We start from the raw sequence: 23,884 nt of genomic DNA on the forward strand, positions 1-23,884 counted from the left end.
AAGGCAGGGTGATCAGGATCTGTCCCTGTTCTATAGGCAGGCTTCTGGTATCCACTGCCTGTGATGTGACACCTTGCACATCCTTGGTGCAATGGGAAGGAGCTTGGACCTGCATAGTCTCAGTGTGCTGGGCTCTCCTGACTCCCCATGGGAGACCTCAATTTGGGGGATGTGGGGATGCAGAGTGGCATGGGAAAGAGGGCTAGGGGGTGGGAGGAGGGAGGAGGGGGTCTGTGGATAGCATTGGAGTCAGTAGAAATTTTCTTAATAAGAAAAACAAAAAGAAATTAAAAAGAAAAAAAGAGCACTGTTTAATCTTCCAGAAGATACAGGGTCTATTTTCAAGCACTCAATGGTAGCTCAAAATCACCTGTAACTCAAATCCTTAGAGGTTGAACACCCTCTACTGACCTCTGCAGGTATGTGTGTGGTACACAGATGTACATGTAGGAAAAAAATAAAAACTCCTCCACACCCAAAAGACTTGGAAATATCTTCTGATTCTTCAGATAAGATCAGGGTTCCCATACATGTTTTCTCCTGTTCACATATACTTGGCCAATTGTCACCTAGTAATTTGTATAATATGATGATTCCACATGTATGACCAATTCTCATTATTGGATAGAAATTTCTGTAAGAAAATGCTATAATAAAATGACTATTGATCAGACCATCTGATACAGGAGTCAGATACAGGATACTCAATAACTTCATAATGCAGTCTTAGCATTATACAAAACATAAAAAATATGCCAATATATATGAAAGGACGAACAAACAGGGCTCATGTCAGACTTGGAGAGAGCTATCTCTTACCACAGCAGGGTAAAAACAGGCTAGAAATAGAATTGATATTGTTGATGAGAACAAAGGGGAAAACTACGGGAAAGCATATTTCTAGATATAGAAACACACTTTCTACCCATAGCATTGGACCTTTGGAGGAGGACCTAAAGACAAACCGATGATGACACCGAGTAAGAGATGGCAAATGTGCACACCAGGATGAGGATGTTTGGGATGTCCTCAGGCAAGACTTTCAGAAAGTTCTGAGCACTGTTAATGTACTTGACTTATCTCTAATGTCTGTAGGGGAGACTCACCATGGAGACACTTGAGCAGGCTATGAGACCCAGACACAGGCCATCAGAGAAGCACAGTAAGAACATATACAGTGCAACTGCCACAATACCAGAAGCAAACCATGAGCAGAATCCATTACTCACCAAGTTAGTCATATTTTCCCTATAAATGGGGCCTAATACTGTTGCTGGAGTCAAGATGTTTAACAGCATGTGCACAAGCCAGCTGAGAGAACAGGAGGGACCAATGTACTTGGTGGTTCTGTGTTTAAACTTGTGCCACCTGGAGTTGTTGGGGCTCATTGTGATTGCTTGGAAGATATTCAATAGGCACATGATATACAGGGACATCCCTCTCATTACTTGGGAAATATATATTATCAATTTGAATCCAATATCATCCAGGAAATCCTTAAATCCAAAGTGTGCCATTATCTGTGGAATGCTTTTTGTGATGAGAGACAAGCAGTTGGCAAAATTCAAGTGCTATAGGGTCAGGTCTTTGGGTATTAAAAGCTTTCCAGTGAATATCAAAATGACATAGTAAAATAGTATTGAGGAATTGCCAAGCATGCCCACTGTAATCTGCGAGAAGAGGAAAATTCCCATTGCCAAGTTTGCCCTGTCATTTTCATTCCTATGAAAAAGGTAAATGAATTTATCCCAGTAAACAGACTCTAGAAACACATTATGAATGTACATTATTTCATGAAGTTATCTTAAATAAAACATTCACCACTTTATTGTATTTACATAGCTTTCTCACTGAAAAAGAATGTTAAAACGTATTTTCTTTATAAAAGAGATTTTCTCTATTATTGTAAGGGAAGATATTAGATATATTTACTAAAGATGTATGTTTTCAGTGGACCTGGTGGTAACACCTTTAATTTTAAGACTCAAGAGACACAGGCAGACATAACTATAAATTTGCAGGTAATATGGTCTACAAAGGCAGTTCCAAGACAGTGAACTCCACACACAGTGAAACCCACTCTTAAAAATCCAAAGTCAATAAATTAATTAAAATATTAATGTATTCATTGATTTTAACTAAACACAAAGATTTTTGGTTAATTTTCAAAGAAAAAACTTTTAAAACATGCCATTATTCATGAAACAGATTTCAATTTTCACTGAGAAACAACAGAATGTTTGGTGTGACTAAGTGGTCAGACATGCTGATGCAGATTGACTATGTATAAAATTGAAATCCACCAGTAAAAGAATGGACCTATGTCTAAATCCCCTCACCCTGCAGAGAAAAGTCATGATAAATTACTCAAAAGCTGAAATACTAAAACTCTCAGAGGGAAATGTTAGTAACGTAAGATATAGGTAGAGGCAACAAGGCTAATAAGTGCAGGAAATGCACCAAGAATAAATGCATGGAATTGGAGGAGTTTAAATGCTTTCTGCACATTAGAAGTTACTTCCAGGTGAGGGAATATATAACCTACAGAATGGGAGAAAATCATTGACTTCTGTATTTCACTCAGTGGCTTAAAACCTAGAATGTATAAAGGAAAATAAAGATTAACCAGTCTCTCGAAAAACTTTACAGTCAACAAACACGTTAATGAAATGGACAAGAATTTTTTAAAGAAAAAACACACATTGGTAGTAAATGCTTTTAGAAAATGTTCAACAAAGTCTGGTAGATTCAGTTGAGACAGAATGGGAGGTCTTATCTTTTTGGAGGAGGAGATAGGGTTGCTAGGTAGGGGAGGATGGGGGCAGTGGTACACAGGATGAGAGGGGATTTGTGGTTGGTATGTAAAATAATTGTTCAACAAACTTTGCTACCAGAGAAATGCAAACTAAAAATATTTGAGACTCCGTTGTACCCCTTTGAGAGAGAGAGAGAGAGAGAGAGAGAGAGAGAGAGAGAGAGAGAGAGAGGGAAAGCAATTAGGAAACAGGGCTGAAACTTTTATGTCAGTCCTTGTAACACAACAAGTATGGACAAGAGAAAAGACAAAAACAAACCCTGATGATGATGTGGAAAAGGAATCCTCACTCTATGTTTATTGGAGGGTAAAGTACTACATTCATCATAGAGATAAATACAAAGATTTTTCATAAAATAAAAATATGACTACAATATAACACAGCTAATTAATTTCTGGGCATACACCAATAGGTCTTTATGTCCTACCACAGAGATGCTTGCACATCCACATATGCTGCTACAGAACTCACAATAGTAAGGAAATAATTTCTATCCAAGATGTTCATCTGCAGATAATAGAACTGTGGTATCTACACACAGTAGGATTTTGTTCTTCTGTAAAAGAAAATGAAATCATGACATTTTCTGGAACTACATAGAAAAATGGTTATGTGCTATGCAACCAGAAAGGAGATGAAAGCTGAGGAAAAAGGAACTATTGGGAAATGAAGAAGAGGATAACAGCACAATTGTGCCAATAAAGTGAAAAGGATTCTAAAGCATAAGTAGAGGGGTCACAGGATATTGGAAAAGCAGAAGAGAAAAGGAGAATCAAAAATAAATTTGTTTGAAAATATCATAATGAAATCTAATACTATATATGATAATTAAAAACTAAACTAAATTTAAAAGGTTATGCTTTCATAGTAGATTATGCTAAATAATAAGGACAGTTTTGAGGACAACCTGGTCTACAAAGACAGTTCTAGGACAGCCAGGGCTACACAGAGAAACCCTATCTTTAGTTGTGACAGGTCCAACCTCCCTTGCCGCTTCCAACTCCCCCCACCCCCGAATCGACGCTGTCCAAAGTGTCCCACCAGAGGTAATGGGCTCCAAAAATTCAGCTCATGCACAACTAGATAGGATCCATTCCTACTCCCAGGGGGCTCCTTAAGCAGATCAAACCACATAACTGTCTCACTTTTGACCTCATCCAAGGAAGGACTTGGGGGTCGGTTGGAGGTGAAGACTTGGGGGTTGGGAGGAGGGATGAGAGGGGGAATCTGTGGTCAGTATGTCAAATGAATAAAAAATTTCTTAATAAAAAATTTAAATAAGCTGACAGCTACAAACATTAAAAACAGTACCTCGAAAAAACGAAAACCCAAACCAAACAAAACAAAGCAAAACAAAATTCTGAAAACTTGGAAGATACATATGAAAAGAGATAGAGAAAGAGTGAAGGAGATAGAGATGGAGGCAGAGACAGAGACAGAGGCTAAGTTAAGATAGAAGCAAGTAAGGAGATGATATCAGTGATAAGAGAAACTTGGTGACAGCTTATGGAAAAAAGGGATTACACATCCTAGGAAGACTTAGAGACCATCTACTTTTCCCTGAGTTGAAAATAGCTCATATTTCAACCAAAAGCTCTTTCAACTTCCCACTTCCAAAACCAGTACCAGAGTCCCTTTCCCCTACCCTGTCTGTTCCTTTAATCAACTTTGTTTGTATCTATTGATGTATCTGTTTGTCATCCTTCCTTCCATCCTTCTTTCCTTCCTTTCTTCCTTCTTTTCTTTCCTACTTCCTTCCCCCCCTCCCATCTTCCCCCCTTCCAGCAGAGATGTTGAAGTAATTCATGATGTAGATATTAAGTACAACTGAGATAAGGAGAGGCACTAGTGAAGAAAGTGAGGTGCATTCAAGAAGATGAGCTTGGCTTCTCCGAGAATTGTTGTCTAATGTCTTTAGTTCCAGTCACTCACCTCAGTGCTGGATGGTAGCATGATGGTGTGCATCACCATGAGAAGTGAGACTGCTATATCTGTGATGAGACACTCGCCCTTATTAAAGGTTCATGATCTCTTGGTGTTCTTTCCCACAGGATTTGTGATTTCCAGCTCTACCCTAGACACATAACAGCATCTCCACAAGGGTCTTAAGGAACATTTTTGTTTTGTTTTGTTTTTTCATGCAAAATAGAAATTGCTTTATTTACTATTCTAGTATCTCACTTTGGATCTCTCTTAGAAAATATATATTTTTCTTCTGTTTTCCAAACCTCAATATTCGTCACTGCAACCATGATATAGGAGCATGTAAAGGAAGGTGGGGGAGAGTAGATTAGACACCTCCTCACCTCCTCCTGCCTTCCTATCCTGTCCTCAGAAAACCCAGAGGGACTGCCAAGAAAGACCCTTGAAAGTGAAGGAACTTTTAAACAAATTGGTCCTGAATTCCTGTCAGAAAACAAGAGAGAGAGAGAGAGAGAGAGAGAGAGAGAGAGAGAGAGGAAGCAATTACGAAGCAGGACGGAAACTTTTACGTCAGTCCTTGGAGCACAATGTGTATGGCAGAGAATTATGCAGAAAAGAACTGGGCTTTGTTGATATTAAAATATAAGCAAGTGGCATGGTCTTGCCCCTGGATGGCCTTTGACTATCACCCAGAATCTTAGATATTTCAACATCTCAATATAATTTTGCCCCAAAGAATCTCAAGGAAAATGGCTAAGGTGCCTATTAACATGTAAAAGTAGATGCTGACTGCTACAACCTAAACCTCTCTATCCTCTAAGCTTCCCTACCCTTCCCTCAGCATCTCTTGAATAAAAACACAGACATTCTTTTCCATGTGCTCTTGATGCTTGGTTCTTCTCTTGGTCTTTCATGTCAAGGCTCTTTTCTTGGTTCACTTGGCCGTCTATACTAACTCTTCTTTTTTCTTGCTTCCCATCTCCCCTCTTATTACCCAGTTCAGTCCACTGGGAAATTCTAAGTATACTATTTCTCTCACTGCTCTGGACTCTTCCAGATACCTCTGGCTTTTCTACCCTTAATATCTATATTTAAAATCTTCTCCTTTCTGGGGCACAACCCATGCCCAGGAACCCCCTACCCATCACTGCCCCAGTTGGCCACCAGCAGTGAAGACTCCTGTGGGCAGGCTCCCACACCCAAACTTCCTATTAGAGCCTGTAATCCTTAAGACCCAAGTCCTACCCCAAATCATCACATTCCCCTGTGACCTTTGCAACTTCCTGAGACACAGAATCTGCCAACCCTGATTGGAAAAAACGTGAGTGAGTGACTCTTCACCCACCCAGAGATCCTGTCTCTCTGACCAGGGCCGTGGGGCACAACTGGTGCCCAGGAACCCCCACCCATTGCTGTCCCAGGTGCCAGGCAGCAGGGAAGAACCCTGCATTTAGCCCTCCCACCAAAACCCCCATCAGACCCTGCAATCTACAAGACCCATGCACTACTCCAAATCCTCATATCCCCCTGTGACCTCACCAGCTTCCTGAGACACAGAATCTTTAAGCTCTGATTGGACCAAGAGCAATGCCCTGAGACACACCAACTATCAACTAAAATTAGGCCAAAAGTAGTAAATGGTCTCAGAATGGCCCTCTGAGACACAGACATAGCAAGACAAGGAGCAGCTCCCTCAGACACAGGCACCTCTTGCACCTATTGGAAGATGGATAGGTGCCAGTGCAAAAATACATACAAGGATATAAAGAGTAAAATGGCAAACAGGAACCTAGCAGTTCTACAACAGCAAGGGAAAAAAATCAAACAAAAACATGGAACAAAACAAAAACATCCCTTAAAGATAGCCAAGAAAACCAAGGAAGTTAAACAGGTGAAGGAAACAGATCAAGACCTGAAAATGGAAATACATGCAATGAAGAAGACACAAACCAACAAAATGCTGCAAATAGAAAATATGAGTAAACAAACAGGAACTCCAGATGCAAGAATAATGAACAGAATACAAGAGATGTAAGAGAGAGTCTCTGGCATGGAGGATGCAATAGAAGAAAATGATTTGCCAGTCACAGAAAATATAAATACCACAAAAGTCATAACACAAAACATCCAGGAAATCTGTCACCATGAAAATACCAAACCTAAGAATAATAGGGATGGAAGAAGGAGACAAATATCCACTCAAAGGTACAGAAAATATATTTAACAAAATCATGGAAGAAAACTATCCCGGGTTAAAGAAGAAACAATTAGGAAGTTACAAGAAGCATATAGAACAACAAATAGACTAGAACCCTCCCAAAAAAGTTCCCTTGCCACATAAAAATTAAACAACTAAACATACAGAATAAAGAATGGATATTAAGAGCAGAAAAGAAAAAAAGCCAAGTGACTTATAAAGGCATACCCATCAGAATAACACCCAACTTCTCAATGGAGACTCTGAAGACTAGGAGGTCCTGGACAGATGTAATGCAGACATTAAGAGACCATAGATGCCAAACCAGGCTACTATACCCAGCAAAATTTTCAAACACCATGGACAGAGTGAACAAGACTTTCCAAGACAAAACCAGATTTATATAAGAGCTATCCACAAATCCAGCACCACAGAAAGTACAATAAAGAAAACTCCAACATCAGGAAGTTAGATGCACCCACAAAAACACAAGCAGTAGACACTCTGGCAGCAGCAAATCCCAAAGATAGGAAATACACACACACACACACTACCACCAAAAGAAAACAGGAATTAACAATTACTGGTTAGTAATATCCTTTAATATACTGAACTCAGTTTGCCTATAAAAAGAAAAAACCTAGGAATTGAAAAAAAACAGGGTTTATCCTTCTGCTGCATACAGGAAACAATAATACAACTTCAAAGACAGATGTTACCTCATAGTAAAAGGCTGGGAAAAGAATTTCAAATCAAATGGACTTAATAAGGAAGGTGGTATAGCTATCCAAATATCTAACAAAATAGACTTCAAACTAAAATCAATCAAAGTGATCTGGAAGGACATTACATATTCATCTCAGAAAAAATCAAATAGAACAAGGTCTCAATTCTGAACATTTGTGCCCCAAATACAAGGACACCTTCATATGTAAAAGAAATCTCGACTCTGAATGATGAACCAATGCTCTTGTATCTATATTAATTCTTTCAAGATTTGAAAAAGTGGCATTGAAGAACCAGTATTCATCAAGGAATTTCTTATGGGAATCATGTTGTGTGTGCATGTGAGAGCTATATTTCCACTTTAGGAACCTTACTCTACCATTCTGCCACCTCATATTTCTAGACAGCATATCTTACTGGTATTCACTAGCCAACTTGTAAAGATATAAAGCCACTTAAAACCCCATTTTCTGCCTCCTGTGTAATTGGAAACCATGCTAGGGTTTCAGGCAATATTTGTATGTGCAAAGGTTCTAACACAGAGGGTTCCAACACAGAGCTCATGATTACAATGTAAAAACCTCACTGCCTGAGCCATCTCTCAGACCCAAGACATTTCCTTTAAATCCTTAAAGTATTGTCCAAAAGTCAATTCTCCAGTATCTCTGCCACCATGGAAATTAACTAAATTTAATTATGTCCATCAAATGAGCAATGGGTTTATTCTTTTGTATTTACATCTATTTAGAGCAGTGGATGTAGATGTAACTGGCTTGTTAAATAAGAAACACAGACATGATTGCAGAGTTAAAAACCATGAGGTCAGAGCAAGAGCGGAAAACCTTACCCTTCACTGCTTCTGCTGTTCTTCCTCTCTACAAGAGACCTACTTCTGTGCGTCCTGTCTATTTAAAGACTTTCTGTTCTGTTTTCTCATTGGTTGTAAACCCAGCCACATGACCTCCTCATCACTGCCTGTTTGTACAGACCTCCAGGTCTTCTATGGTTGGTATTGAGATTAAAGGCGTGTGTCTGCCATGCTAGCTGTGTCCTTGAACACACAGAGATCCGCCTAGCTCTGCCTCCCAAGTGCTGGGATTAAAGGCGTGCCCCACTACTGCTCAGCTTCTGCTCTGGCTTGCTCTGACCTCAAGGCAACTTTATTGACATACAAATAAAAATCACATTTCAATACAAATAAAATATCACTATAAGTGGATATTCTTTGTTATATGGATTTGGTGGGTGGGATACAATCTCAGTAATAACAAAAACTACAACACCTCTCCCTACTTCCTCCCAAATCAAAAGACTTCCCAACCTAGCCATCTCTCATGCCAGGTGCTCACCCTGATACAAGGCCTAAAGCATTCATCAGTCAGACTCTCCATGAATCTCCTCATATTCCTCCCATATGATTCCCTCTTCTCTTGTGGCAAACTTGTTCTTGAAATGCCCATTGATGAGAAACCACTGCAAGACCAGTTGATAAATCTGCTACTTGCTCTGCTTTTCTGGCTGCAACCATAAGATAAACATCTCCCAGTGTGTTTCCAGCCCCTGCTTTGCCAAGAAGCAACTATCATTTGGAAAAATGGAGAGGTGACAGTGGTACTGTCATAGCCAATAGATACTGCTTCTCCCAGATCCTCCCTAATGTCTAGGGCTTATGATCTTACATACACTTTTCCAGGATATTACCTGAACCTTGCAGTGAGGGGAATGATATAGATGCTCCATCTGTGCCTGGCCTTACAGAGTCACTCATTATCTGTACTTTGTTCAGTGTGACAACTACCTGTGGAGGGAAAAGGGGACGGCTAAAGAAACCCACCCTGTCCATGTTGCCCAGAACTAGGGAAAGATGGCACAGATAAGGCCAGGGAAAGAAACACAGCCAGGGTTTGGTACCTGAGCCAAAGTAATGAACATTTTATTTCCAAACCCAGAACCAAGGAAACACACCCTGACTCTGAAAGTAGTACCAAGGAAACACTCTTAGTCCCTAGAATCAGAGTCAGTGAGAGAAATATGCCCTGGCCTTTGAAAGAGTATCAAAAAGCCAAGAAAGGCCAGGGAAAGAAATAAGCCTTGGCACAGATATCAGGGACATCTCTGTCCCTTGCCCACAAAATTGTCCAATCCTGGGCAGAAAAAAACCTAACCAATCAGTGGTTGACTCTGGCTCCAAGCCATCCTATATAAACAGCCCAACCTGCTCAGTTGAAGGCTGTTCTCTCCACCGGAGTAGAGCAACTACTCTCCAGCACACTTTCCTGTAGTTGGAGAGCTTCTCTCCAGGTTCCACCAAGCCCCTGCAGTCCCACAACCCACGTATAAAATAATCATACAGAAACATATTATTTAAACTGTTTGGCCATTAGCTCAGGCCTACCATTGTCTAGCTCTTACTCTTATATTTAGCCCATTTTTGTTAGTGTATACTTTGCCACATGGCTTGTGGCTTACCATGTTGCTTCTCGTGACAGCGGCTGGTAGTATCCCGCAGTCTCTCTTCCACCTTCTCTTCCCACAATTCTCTCTTGTCTCACCTATACTTTGTAATAGATGTCCTTTTGGTGTCCTGGTGTCCTATTGGCAATTGTAACTTTCTGCTCTCATGCTCATAACTCTGACATTTCCCCTCTCAGGTAGCTGAGGATTTCCCATCCCCCACTTCCAGCCAATAGTTGGCCTGTGGTCCCTAACTCTCCAACTGTGACCTCTCTTTCCTGTGGGAGTGGGTTTTAGTTCCAATACCTGTATTTTTAGTTGCTAAATATAACTTCTAACTCTAGATAAAACTCTTGGTTGATGATGCCCCTAGTATCATAGCCATATTTCTAAGGGGTGTTGTTTTCTATTATTAAGTCCTTAATACAACTCACATCTGACTGAAACACTTCTAACACATACATTGTCTCCACAAAATCACACTGTCTCTGCTGTTAGGAACATGACAGCATTTTACTTGGAATTCAGATTCAATCATGAAATGATCAGTGTCAAACAAAATCAAAGGGGTGAAATGTGGAACAAAACAAACTGAAATGAGGATTTGTGCATAGAGTAAACACCTCAAATAAACATCTGGGTGTGGTGGGGGACAGCTTTAATCTGGTACTTGAAAAGATCACAAAGTGTGATTCATCTGAATCCTACTCAAGCCAGATGAACTTAAAAAAAGCAAGTCCCAAATGTGAAAACAAAAACCTGACCAAGCAACCAAATAAACCAACTAATATCCAAATTTAGAGGTCTATAGCAAAGAGAAGTTATTTGAACAATGACAATTAGAAATGTATGTATGGAGTGTTCAGAAAATTTCAACAACTAGACCATTTATTTCAGTGACTGCAAATAATGCAAACACAGATATTTAAGGAAGATTGAATGTAACTACATCTAAATTAAGAATTTCTGTTCTGAAAATTTGAACCTCAGCATCATTATTCATCAAGGCTGTTCTTATGTGTTTGTTGGTGTTGAATATGCTTTTAATAGCCATAATTCAGCATCAGAAATCATTTTCTACCATCCTGCAAATTCAGTATTATACATGGAATCTTAATGACATGTAGTAGACAATTTAGAAAACCATTAAGACCATTAGATCCCCAGCTTCCACCGCCCAGGTCTGACAGTCAGATTATAAGTGTGTGCTTCAATTCCAAACTAAATTACAATGTCATCACCTACCTAAATAAGCCACCTTCCAATCCCAGGATCACTATTCTAAACCCTTAAGTCTTTGGTTAAATGTCATCACCCAGTCTCCCTGTCACCATGTAAATAATTTAAATATAATTGCATGAGTCAAAATAGTCATGGGCTTCTTGCTCTGTTAATCCCATTAAATTTATATCACATTTATAGTAGTTGACAATCTCCATAGCAAATATTTTGTTAGAACAGGACAGCCTCACAAATAAAATAAATACATCTTCTTACTTTTCCCCAAATAAAATGACTGTCTTGGTTCCTAACTTAACCATCTCTCAACCAAGGTACTCACCATGATAGGAGGCTTCAAGCACTCATCAGTCAGATCCTCCATGAATCTCCCCATGTTTCCACCACTTGACTCCCACTTCTCTTTTAAGACAAACTTGTCCTTGTAGTGCCCAGTTAGGAGAAACTGAGCCAAGACCAGCTGAGAAATCATCTGCTCATTGCTATACTTTTCTGGCTGCAATCAGGAGGTAAACATCTTCCAGAGTGCTTGCAGCTCCTGCTTTGCACAGGAGCCACTATCATATGGGGGAAAGTTGAGCTGAGCAATTGAGGAGTTGCAGATATCTTCTTCCCACTGTAGAGGAGTATCCTGGGTGGGAATAATGTTCATGTTCTCTAATACAAGGCCATTTTCTGTTGACTGGGCCCTAAATGATTTTCTGTGCCGTGAAGTCATTCTGTTGAGAATCCTCAAAAAAATTCAACTTTCTCAATCAAGTATCTGTCTTGTGACTTGAAGATCTGTTAATGTAATTTGTGAATATATTAAAGTTATAATTTAAAAACCAATATAATTAATAAAAACCAACTAAGTGCCTTATCACTGATGATTTCTATCTTACTGATGGTTTACTCTTGCTTTGAAACACACCATAACCATAGCAACACTTATAAAGGAGACATTCACTTTTGGAGGCTCACTTACAGTTCAGAGGTTCAGTCCCTTATTTTGGGGAGCATGCCCTCAGGAAGGCAGAGGGGGTGCTAGAGCTGAGACTGATACATGGTATGTGCTATTGAAATAATCTCACACATTGATTGAAGCTTGAGAAAAAGACTTCAAATCCCTCCAATTATTTTAACTGGTCTGATCCAGATTAAAAGTGTGCCCTCCACATCAAACTCTGGATTAAAGGCAAGTTTCACCCAGTGTTCTCCAACAAGTCCACACCTCCTAAGAGCACCACTCTCTATGAGATTCTGGGGCCCAAATATATTTCAATAACCACAGTTCCATTATTTCTTGAAGTTAATGCTTAAACAGAGTTATAAACAATTTATTCTAGAGACCAGAAAAAAGGGGTATTAGAGTAATGACTCATGAGGGAGAAATATCCTGGGTTGAGGATGGGATGATCTGAAATAAGAAAACAGCAAGTTGTTCAGAGGCACAGGGGTAGATGTTCCCTCCTTATAAAAGGTGAAGTTATCCAGGTGGTGGTGGTGGCAGCAGCACATGCCTTTATTCCCAGTACTCGGGAGGCAGAGCCAGGCAGCCCTGCAGATCTTTGTGAGTTGAGGCCAGCCTTGTCTCCAAAGGGAGTTCCAGGAATGGCACAAAGCTACAAAGAGAAACCATGTTTCAACAAAAACAAACAAACAAAAAATGTGTGAAGTTGTTGTTGCCGAACCTCAAATACGAAGTTTCGCTCTTTTCTCCCATTCTAATGAGCCACAAAGCTAAACTTTCATAAGAAAAAATTTGAACTGCATGACCAGCAACCTTAAACTCACAGGAAAGCCAAGACAAGTCTATTTTTAAAAAAGCATACTCTATCTTTCAGGATTTTAAAAGTCAAAACCTTGATCAGAAAGGTCCAAGGGATCACACTACATCTTTGAGATCTCCACAAATTGTGAAGCAGCATCTCCCAAAACCCACAAATATTCACACTACACACATACTCAAGCAACAAAGAAGGGAAAGTTCCTAGTCTCCAGTTACTTCTTTCTGGAGTGAATTTCTACTGTGATTCCAGCAAGCCCTAGGAGCCTACGTATTTCCAGGTCACTGGTCTGCTACATCTGAGGGTCTCTTCAAGTTGACTTCCTTTTATAGTGCCTGACTTCAGTGATTCAATCTGACATGCTAATCATTTGATAATGAGATTGGACCACAGCCACTGTGTGTGGATATGGCAGTCACCACTTTCATCCTATCAATCACTAAGTAGTGTAAGAGTGTCTCCAGTCCCAGAACAGCCTTGTACTTTAGGAAGACCTGTGAAAAGCCTCAATAGAGCAGAAAAATAAAACAAGCTAATCAAATGGGAAAGACATTTGCCCCTCAGACTGAATTACAGATGGAATCCTTCCTCAGGCACACCTCTGCATCTCTATGCAATTCTGGATTATGCCATGGAAGTAGAGCACATCCAAAGCAAGCTTAGCCAGTCACTGTAGTAAGGGAACAGTAACACGCTGAAAGGGAATACAAAGATTGTCATTCATCTACTGTGACTTCTGACATAAAGCTCATTTCAAACCGGTTAAAATTTTCTGATATCCAGAGGGTTTGGAATTCAATTGCTGCAATGAACAAGGTAAAGCTTTTGGCAGTGGAATGAGACACATAGAGAGAACAGTGCCCAGGAGGTGTCTGAAGCACAAAGTAGAAAAGGCAGGGTATATTGGGCTCATCAGTATGGACAAAGTAAAGATGTTTGACAGTTTTACATGATATATGATAGATGTGAGGTAGGTTGTAGTTTAGGGTGGAATGAAAATGTATAAATGGAATGAGGATTATCCTGTGGTGATATTTTAATTGTGATGAAAAGTGATTTTATTTGAATGTTAATAGACAAAGTTTGCCTGGAGATCAAAGCTCATAGGGAACCAGGAACAGAAGTCAAATGGTCTTAGCCCCTATGCTTAATCTAATAATAGGGCGTGGAGAGTCTCAGTGTGGTCAAGGACACAGTCAAGGCTAGTGACAAGAGCCTTTAATCCCAGTACCAACCATAGGACCTGAGTCTGTATAGACAGGCAGTGACTAGAAAGACATGAGGCTGGACTTAGAGTCAATGAGAAGGCAGAACAGGAAACCAATAAAAGCCCAGGTTAGGCAGGAAGTAGCTCTCTCATGTGCCAAGCTATGGCTTGGTGGTAAGTGAAAGTTAGTCAGTGGCTCTTCACTAATTCTCTGATCACTTCGCTTATTACCCCTGTATTAGGCTCTGTGTTTCTTATTTATTAAAACTGTTTAGATTTTCATCTACATTTCCTCCCTTTTTTCTTTTCATTAGTTTCTTTTTTTTTTTCAGTGTTTGCTTGTTTCTGCAAATGGCTGCCTTGTCTATTCACAAACTCATTTGATTGTAGACAATGATCTTGCACTACAATTCTATGGCTTCAAAGTGCTGGGTGCCCAGATCTGTCTCACTCCTTCAAGAATCCATTTTGGTTTTCTGTCTGTTCTTTACTTTCTTGTTGCTGCTCTTCTGTTTTTAAAACATTGTCTCACTCTGTATCCCTGGCTGTACTGTAACTATTATGTAGTCCAGTTTACTTTAAACTCACAAATGCTTGCTCTGTGTTTAAAGTGCAGGGATTAAAGGCTTGTGTCATTATGAATGACTTTCTCCATGCATGATGATTGTTACGTTGAATTGTGTCCTCCCTGATATCCACAGGGTGAGGTCTTATCCCCAGAGATTGTGGTCTTATATCAAAATGTGCTTAATCCCAACAAATAGACAGAACTTCAAATGCAATCATCCCATAGAAACCTCAAAGCTCAATGATTAACATTTCTGAAGACTAAAGCCCTTTAAAACCACAACACTGAAGTTGTGAATGTTGAAACCTCAAGCCTCACAAGGAGGTTCTGCAGGTCTTAAGACTACATAGGAACAGAGTTGGGATTGGTTTACACAAGTGGCCATTATGTTAGTAACTTTCATTGGCTATGGTTTATTTGGGGTTAGTGTTATCTATTTTTGGCAGGGATGGACAAGTCCCATGTTTTGTCCCTGAACTCCCGTGGAGGTTGGCTTAGTTGAACAGGCTTGGTGTGTCCCATCTCACAGTTCTGCTGGGAGGGGCATCTGTGATTAATTGTCTTTTGATCAAGGCCCTCCTAGAAACTGCTTGCTCAGACTCGGGAAGCTGACATTGATGCCCAATCTCAGAGAGAAGACTGAGAACCCTGCTATGGAATCTGCTTGGTCTTTTCTTTCTTTCTTCCTTTCTTTTTCTTTCTTCCTTCCTTCCTTCCTTCCTTTTCTTTCTTTCTTTCTTTCTTTCTGTCTTTCTTTCTTTTTTAAATCAACTTTATATTATTATATTTGTGTATTAATTTTATACATCAGCCATGGGTTCCCCTGTCCCCCCCCTCCTGCCCCTGCCTCTACCTTCCCCCCATCCCCTCCCCTCCATTCCCATCTCCTCCAGGGCCAAGACTCACCTGGGGGTTCATTTAAACCTGGTTGATTCAGTACAGGCAGGTCCAGTCCACTCCTTCCAGGCTGAGCAAAGTGTTCCTGTGTAAGCCCAATGTTCCAAACATCCAGCTCATGCACTAAGGACAGGTCCTGGTCCCACAACCTGGATGCCTCCCAAACAGTTCAAGCTATTCAATTGTCTCATTTATCCAGAGGGCCTGAACCAGCTGGGGGTTCCACAGCCTTTGGTTCATAATTCTTGTGCTTCCATTCGTTTGGCTATTTGTGATTCTCACAAGTATCTGATATCTTGGACTTTTATGTTACTTTCTCCTCACCACTTCCTTCTGTGGCCCTACATCCCATTGAGATCATTCTAACTGATCAGGAGATTGATTGTACATCTGCTCAATCTGCTTTATGATTATATCTTCTTAGTGTATATTGACTGATCCATAGTTCCTTATGTGAAAACAAAAATACTCAAAGCAAGCAGAATTTGAGGAGCCTTTAATGTGCTGATTGATTGAATTATTTTTGCAGGTGTGTTTACAAGCATGTATGTGTGTGTTGTGTTTTGTGCAAATTTTTTCCCATTTATATATTATTATATATGACCTGTTTCAGCATGTACGTTTAAGGTCTATGTTTATTTAAAAGTCTATGTGTATTAATGTATATATTTTATTAAACTCATTTTTTATCTTGACTGTTTTAGAGTGAGTACATTAGATTGTGTATGTACACTTTACTGTGAATCTCTATATTTTAGTGTGTGTGTTCTTATATTTTTGTATTTATTGTGTTTGTTTTGTTTGAAATTTCGCTCCAGGCTTCACTATTATCATGATAAAACTATCATCCAACTCACTGTATATTTTTCATTTAATCATTAAGTGTCTTTATTAGCTATTAATTAACTGACTTTCTGGGGGCAGCTTCTGACCTGATAGATTGGCTGTCTAGACTATCTAGACTACTCAAGACACATACAGAACACTAAACCCACTTATTAATTTTGGCCCTCATGATTGGTTGTTTCCTTTTCTGTTCTTTTTAAAGAGCCATGAGTACCCACTAAACAATATTAACTATGCTAACTCTGAACTTGGATAAATAAGAAAGGCGAGGCTGTCACCTCTCCACATACTTATTCAATATAGCACTTGAATTCTAGCCAGAGCAATAAGACAACATAAGGAGATTAAGGGGAAACAAATTGGAAAGGAAGAAGTAACACTTTCCCTATTTCCAGATAACATGATAGTATACATGAGTGACCCCAAAAATTCAACCAAGGAACTGATATAACTTATAAACATCTTCAGGAACATAGCAGGATATAAGATCAACTCAAAAAAAAAATTAGTAGCCCTCCTATATACAATAGTCAAACAGGCTGAAAAGGAAATCAGAGATACATCACCTTTACAATAGCCACAAACAATATAAAATACCTTGGGGTTACTCTAACTAAGCATGTGAAGGACCTATATGACAAGGAACTTTAAGTTACTGAAAAAAGAAATTGAAGGAGATATCAGGAAATGGAAAGATCTCCCATGCTCATGGATATGCAGGGTTAACCTAGTAAAAATGGACATCTGACCAAAAGCATTCTACAGATTCCACGCAATCCCCATCAAACTACAAACAAAATTCTTCACAGTTCTGGAAAGAATAATACTCAACTTCTAATGGAAAACCAAAAAAACCCAGGACAGCCAAAAGAATCCAGTACAATAAAACAACCTCTGGAGACATCACCACCCCCAATCTCAAGCTCTACATTAGAGCTACAGTAATAAAAAAAAAAAAAAAACAGCTGGGTACTGGCATAAAAACCGACATGTGGACCAATGGAATCTAATAGAAGAACCTGACATTAACCCGCACAGCTATGATCTGGTATCTTCTGTTTTGTTGACCTTAATTCTACCCACAAGGTCAGGCTAGTGTGTGTAACCAGAATCCTTTTTGGTTTTGTTTTTAAGTTTGTCTCTCAGACAATGTCATATCAAATAGTCAAGGCTAACACAACCCGCTTTTTAATTCTCAGCTCCCAGATCAGGTGACACTTGCATCTTGTGTTGTAGAAACTATTAGTGAATCCAAGAATATTTATAAATCACAGTTAAGAGAAAATATCAATTCAAACAACTGTAAAACTTAATCTCTGAAACATAATTTAAGAGACGACAAAGGATTAAAATATACATCCTAACTTGAAATCCAGACTGCATCTAGGATGCTATATAGACCAAGAAGGAGCTGAAATTCAAGGCTATTCATGCCTATCTGATATCTGCCTCCAAAATACTTCAAAGGAATGGAAGTACTAACAAGTAAATTCCAGTCTAATATGCATTTTATTAAAACCACACCACACCAAGCAACACCTCACAAAACAAAACATAACACAATGAAACCAAATCAATCCTCAAATTCTGTTTTTCCCTTTTAAATGTAGGATGTTGACATGTAGCTGAATTCCTAGTAAGAACTCCTCAGCATGCAAAAGTTCTCTTGATGGAGGGGAATGACTTACCTTGACACTGGTGACAGCTCCAGTTCCCAACAGGACCAGTCTTTGAGTGACTCCAGACCCTAGGACTTTGAGAGCTTTCTAAGGATCCTCTGGTCCTTTTATACTCCCTTTGCCTCATACCCTCTCTATGTTGCCCCACCTCCCAAGAGTATGCTTCCTTCTGATTGGGAGATTGAGTGTCTATCGAATTAATCCCCTTTGTGATTAATTTTCCTTAGTGTATTTTGATTGAATCAAAGCCTCTCACTTGTAATCAAAAATAGAAACCTAAGGAGAAATAGAAGAGATGATGGATTAATTGGTTTGAGTTATACAGTTTATGTGTACTTGAATGTTTGTTTTTTCTATGTGCATTGTTTCATGTCTATTTGTAGCAAATTTCAGTGTTGTTTTGTGTGTGTCTAGGTGTTTGAGTAAATGTAATCAATGAGTATATATATTTGCATGTACTTTAGTATGTGTATCTCAGTGAGACTATGTTTATTTGTGTGTATTTTAGTATGTGTGTGTATTTTAGTGACACAGTGTGTGTGTGTGTGTGTGTGTGTGTGTGTGTGTGTGTGTGTGTGTTGATTGATATTGTGATGCTGGCATCACTTTTATAAAGTTAAAAGGACCATTGAGCTATTTTTCTGGAACCCTTTCAATTAAATAAGTTTATTAATTTAATTTCCTATATTACTCCATAAAAATATTTCTTTTGACAGTGTCAAAGCAAACAAAACTAAATTAAAATATAAATCTTAATTCTAAAACTAAACTAAAACTTCATCTTAAAATTTAATACTTAATCTGTTTTTGTTTGTTTGTTTGTTTTGTTTTTTGAGACAGGGTTTCTCTGTTTACCTTTGGGACTTCTCTGGAACTCACTTGGTAGTCTAGGCTGGGCTTGAACAACTTGGTAGTCTTCGCTGGCCTTGAACTCACAGAGATTTGCCTGGCTCTGCTTCCTGAGTGCTGGGATTAAAGGCTTGTTCCACTCCCTCCTGGCTGACTTAATCTTAAACCTAAAACTAAAACTAAAGAAAAACAAATTGGAAAGAATATGAAGCAAGACAATTTAAAAACAGGGAGATCATTAAATTGGTTGGAAAGTCTTGGAAAATTTCAGAAACCAGTTTATTTTATGAAATCCTACACATCTCATTTCAGACCTGGTAAGCCAGGTGATGTTTTCTCAGGAGGCTCCCTCTCTGAGTGTGAGATCCTGGGAGAAGCTTCAAGAATGTGACATCAGCTCTGAGTGTTGCAGGCAATGGTGTGTGTGACTCTGCTCAGCAAATACATCCTATCTCTGTCTCCTAAAATAAAGACAAATGATGTGTCAAGAAATTTTATTTTTCCTTACCTCATAACTAGGAAGTGTAATGTTCAGTTAATGAAATATGTTGAGGAAAAAGCCAAAAGTCATGAAACACATGGCAAGTCATTGCATACAACCTCCTTCTCAGAGACCCACTGAAGACATGACACAGAAGAGGAACTGCTTCAGAGCAGTGAGTCCAAGAGCTCCTCCAGAGAGGAGGAAGAAACCAAGGTCAGTGCACCTAGGTCTCCTGAAAACTGGGGCTTTATGGTACTCCAGAAAGTGGATTTAACCATGGGGAATGGGTGTTTGTAATTCATATTCTTTTATACCAGCATCGAATTTTTTGCAGTTTATTTTCTCAAACTACCTGCCCACTGAGAACATCTGAGGACCTACTTTGTACACACTCACTGTCATGAGCAACCTGGTATTTTCCCACTTTCAGTGTATTGAATCATTTTTGGCTATGCATTCATTGCTGACCTTGGGACCTCATATGTACGAAGCCATGCCTGTTGCTTAGCTACAACCCCAGACCTAGTGGTGTGTCTCTAGGGGGCTCTCTACCTCAAAGCAATGCCCAAATTGACGTTTTCCCACCCCTCAACCCCCCACACCACCCCACCCCCGCATCAATGAGCTATATCTGCAGCCTCCACTTTACTTTTAGATCCCATATCACCAATTTTTACAGGCTGACCTGGACCTAACTATGTGTACAGATGAGGATTTTCCTTAACTTATTTTCTCCCTCCCTTATCTTCCTGAGTGCTGAGTCCAAAGATCTCAGTCACACTACCTTTTGTACTGCAACCATTTAAACACAAATTTCTTTATTTCTGTATTGCTCTGTAAAGTGGGCCCAGTGAATGATCTTTCTTTTTTTAGCAGATGATGGACTATATTTCTAGTACTTATACTTCTAGGATATATCCTGCAATGCAAGGTTGAATCTAACCTAAACATCATTTTGTAGGACTTTGATATTTATGTGAGATTGCATCTTACTCTGTGTTCATTATTTAGTCCACACAAGTAAAACGCAAGAACTGTGGGGTCTTTGGACACATGGCAAGGAGCAGGATGCGTCCCATGAAACTCTGGCATGGAGCCCTTCCTGTCCAGCCACTGGGCTCAAAGAAGGAGAATGAGAATCTGAGAACAAGGAAAGACCGGGAGCTCCAAACTCCAAGAAAGTTTAAAACTATTGAAAGAGAGGAGAAAGATAGACAAATGTGAGCATGGGACAATTCAGAATGATCCAACAGCATGGGGACATGAGTAGATGGCGTTAGATGTCTGTTCATTGTATTCAGACACCTCATGACAAAGCCAAGACATCACCAGTTTTCAACAGATGGAGTGCTCTTACTGAGAATCACAGAAGAAATCGGAAATAGAGAGCTGTTGATGCTGCCCACCATAGACACAGTAGTAGTAGTAGAGTCAAATGAATGGATGCAGTGCTGGGCTGGGGTCTTGATCAGCTGCTAGTGCAATTGTCTACCATGCAACTTTCCTGAATTCACTCTCCACTACCTTATCAACAATTGGTTGCATACCTGGAAATCTAGCAAAGGAGAGGTTGGTAACAGTCGATCCGAATCTCATGGTCTTCCTCAATTTTGGTGGGATTTAGAGGCTAGCCTGAGTTACAAAATACACTGATTGAAATTAATATAAATACATGAGCAATGCTGATGCCTGGGTGTATGGAAGGTTTCAGGTGTATTGCTAGATCCTGATGTAAAATGTGATCCTAGGTCAGAAAAGCAAATCTCACTGTGGCTTCAATGCCTCCTCCCCCCATACAAAAGCTTGATTTAATTTCAAGTTTTAATTGCTTTTGGTAGTTTGGATGCAGAAGTTCTGCTGATCCCAACACTTAATGTAATGGTTTCTGCAGGCAAGAATTGCTTCCAAGGAAAACTGTGTCCCAAAAATTTCCCAGAAGCTCTCCAGATAAGACGATGAGTTATTGGAAAGGACCAATAGAATCTTGTTCCTTTGTGAGAGTGAGTATCCCTTCTTTCCTGTGGTGTGTTGCCTGGCTCTCATCTCTCCTGCTCTGCTGTGTTCTTGATATGTGTACTCTAGGAAAACACAGGCAAGCTTAGTTCACTTCTGAGTGAGCTTGTCCTTGCCTGCTCTTCCCATTTCCTTCAGTCCCTCACCCTGCTCTTTTCTGCCCTTTAGTTACTCTAGTCTCTCTTACTTCCTCCTTTTAATTCTTTTAATTGTCTCATGGTCTCTAATTATCATGTTCTCTTCATTTAATTTTCTTTATACCTTTTGTTACCATTCTCAGTTCCCTATTCTCCCTTACTTCCCCTTGTTTCCACTCACTTTCCTTTCTCATGAGCATCTTGGGAACAGGGACTCATTCAGCTTATCTTGACCTTGAACATGCTCTTTGGATGAGCTTGCCCTTCATCTCCAGATTTACCTAGCCTGGCTCTCAACATTCAGGGATTGCAGGTACACAATTACATACCTAGCATGTTTTTTATTTCTCTGAATCAGAGTATGTAATTTGTTATTCTCTGGATCTTCACTTCTTCCTTCTTTGCTCTTATAAGTACCAGGGTTGAAGATTTGCAACACTACATTGGACTTTGTGTGTCTTCAAGAGGTCCTGAGTTCAATTCCCAGGCACCACATGGTGACTCAAAACCATCTGTAATGATATCTTGTGCCATTTTCTGGCTGCAATCATGCATGTGGGAAGAATAGTGCATACATAATAAATAAATAAATCTTTTAAAAAAAGAAGTTTTTCCACAGTACAGGAAGTTTGGGAGCTTTGCTGTGCTTGTTGATTTTTGTTTCTTTTTAAAGTTTTATTAATAGCCATTTCTTGTTCTTTAAGTAAACAACATTATACAATGAAAATACATTGGGAAATACCCAGAGACATGTTTGTTTCTTCCCTTAAGGAAAGCTATGTTCATCCTAGGAGGAGGGGAGGCAAAATAGGAAGTAGTCCCTGGAGTCTTTCTTATTTAATTACTTTTTGTGGTTATTATTGTTTTCAGAAAAGCCCTCAGATTCCAGGGAGACTCTAAATCATAGTCCTCAAATGCAGGACATACAGTTCCTTAACAGACAGCCCAGGGGACAGCAAATGGCAGAATTTCTGAATCCATTCACTCAGTTCTTCTCTCCTACCAAGAATCTCTTCCAAGTTGGGGCTGGTGAGTCACTCATTCAGAGATAAGATGATGTCATCTTGCAAATCAGAGTTGTCTGAGCTGTCCTCTACCAGGATCACTTCCACTTCCCCCTCTGCATCAGGGTCTTCATATTCCCCCTCCTCTCCCTCCTCTGGAAGGCTTGCAAGCTCCTCATCAGAGGGAGAGAAGTCATTGTCCCCACCTTCTCCTGTTATCTCACTGTTGTTAGCATCCTCTCATTTTGCCTCCAACCACTGGTCATTGTCAAGTTCCTCTACATCATCAGTGTCATCATCATCATCATCATCATCATCATTATCCTCTTCCCCCTGTTCTTCCTCTTTCCAATATTCTTCTTCATCTTCTTCCTCTGCCAGATGCTGCCTGCCCACTTCATAGAGCCTGCATACTGTGTCCATGTTCAGGGCATCCAGGCTCTCTTGATTCTCAATTACAGCAAGAAAACAATCTTTGTTGTCTGTACACAGGTCAAAAATGTTCTGTTTAACATCAGTAGTTGCTATGGGTTTACAGTCCATTGCATTATATGTTCATCAAGGTCATGCAACCAATTTCATTGTCTTATCATTGGCCCTTTGTGCCTTCTGTATCCCTTGCAACACTGGAGGCTCACAGTGATGTTTTCTTCCTAATTACTCCTAATTGCTTCATTGGATTTGCTCTGGTGATGGGGACACCTTTGCACTGATATGTGATTGGTGGAAAGTCATTTAAAAGTTTTCTCAACCCCGTATGTAGATGGTGTTATTGATCTAGACTGGAGCTGGAAATCACTCCTGTAGTAGAAAAGGGGACAAGGGAATAATAAACTTATAACTCAGGGCCCAGAGTCTCATCTCAAAACAGGACAAACTCAGCCTTTAAGCCCAGCACATGTTATTCTATCATCACACAGCATGTAGATGACATTTATTTTCATGTCACCACATGGATAATTACAAAGAAGATTTACATGGGAGGCGGGCTTGACTAAATTACTGTGATTAGAATTGAGATTTGAATTACTTAAAAAGAATTCGAGAGTGTTTACTACTGGGTACATAAGAGCCTG

The 23,884-nt window shown here is 39.6% G+C and overlaps 1 pseudogene; it reads right to left on the reverse strand.

The window, feature by feature from the left end:
* Positions 1-808: 808 nt before the first annotated feature.
* Positions 809-23,351, reverse strand: LOC118569168 (annotated as a pseudogene).
* Positions 23,352-23,884: the final 533 nt, after the last annotated feature.

This window comes from Onychomys torridus, chromosome 1, assembly GCF_903995425.1.
Source record: "Onychomys torridus chromosome 1, mOncTor1.1, whole genome shotgun sequence".
NCBI lineage: Eukaryota > Metazoa > Chordata > Mammalia > Rodentia > Cricetidae > Onychomys > Onychomys torridus.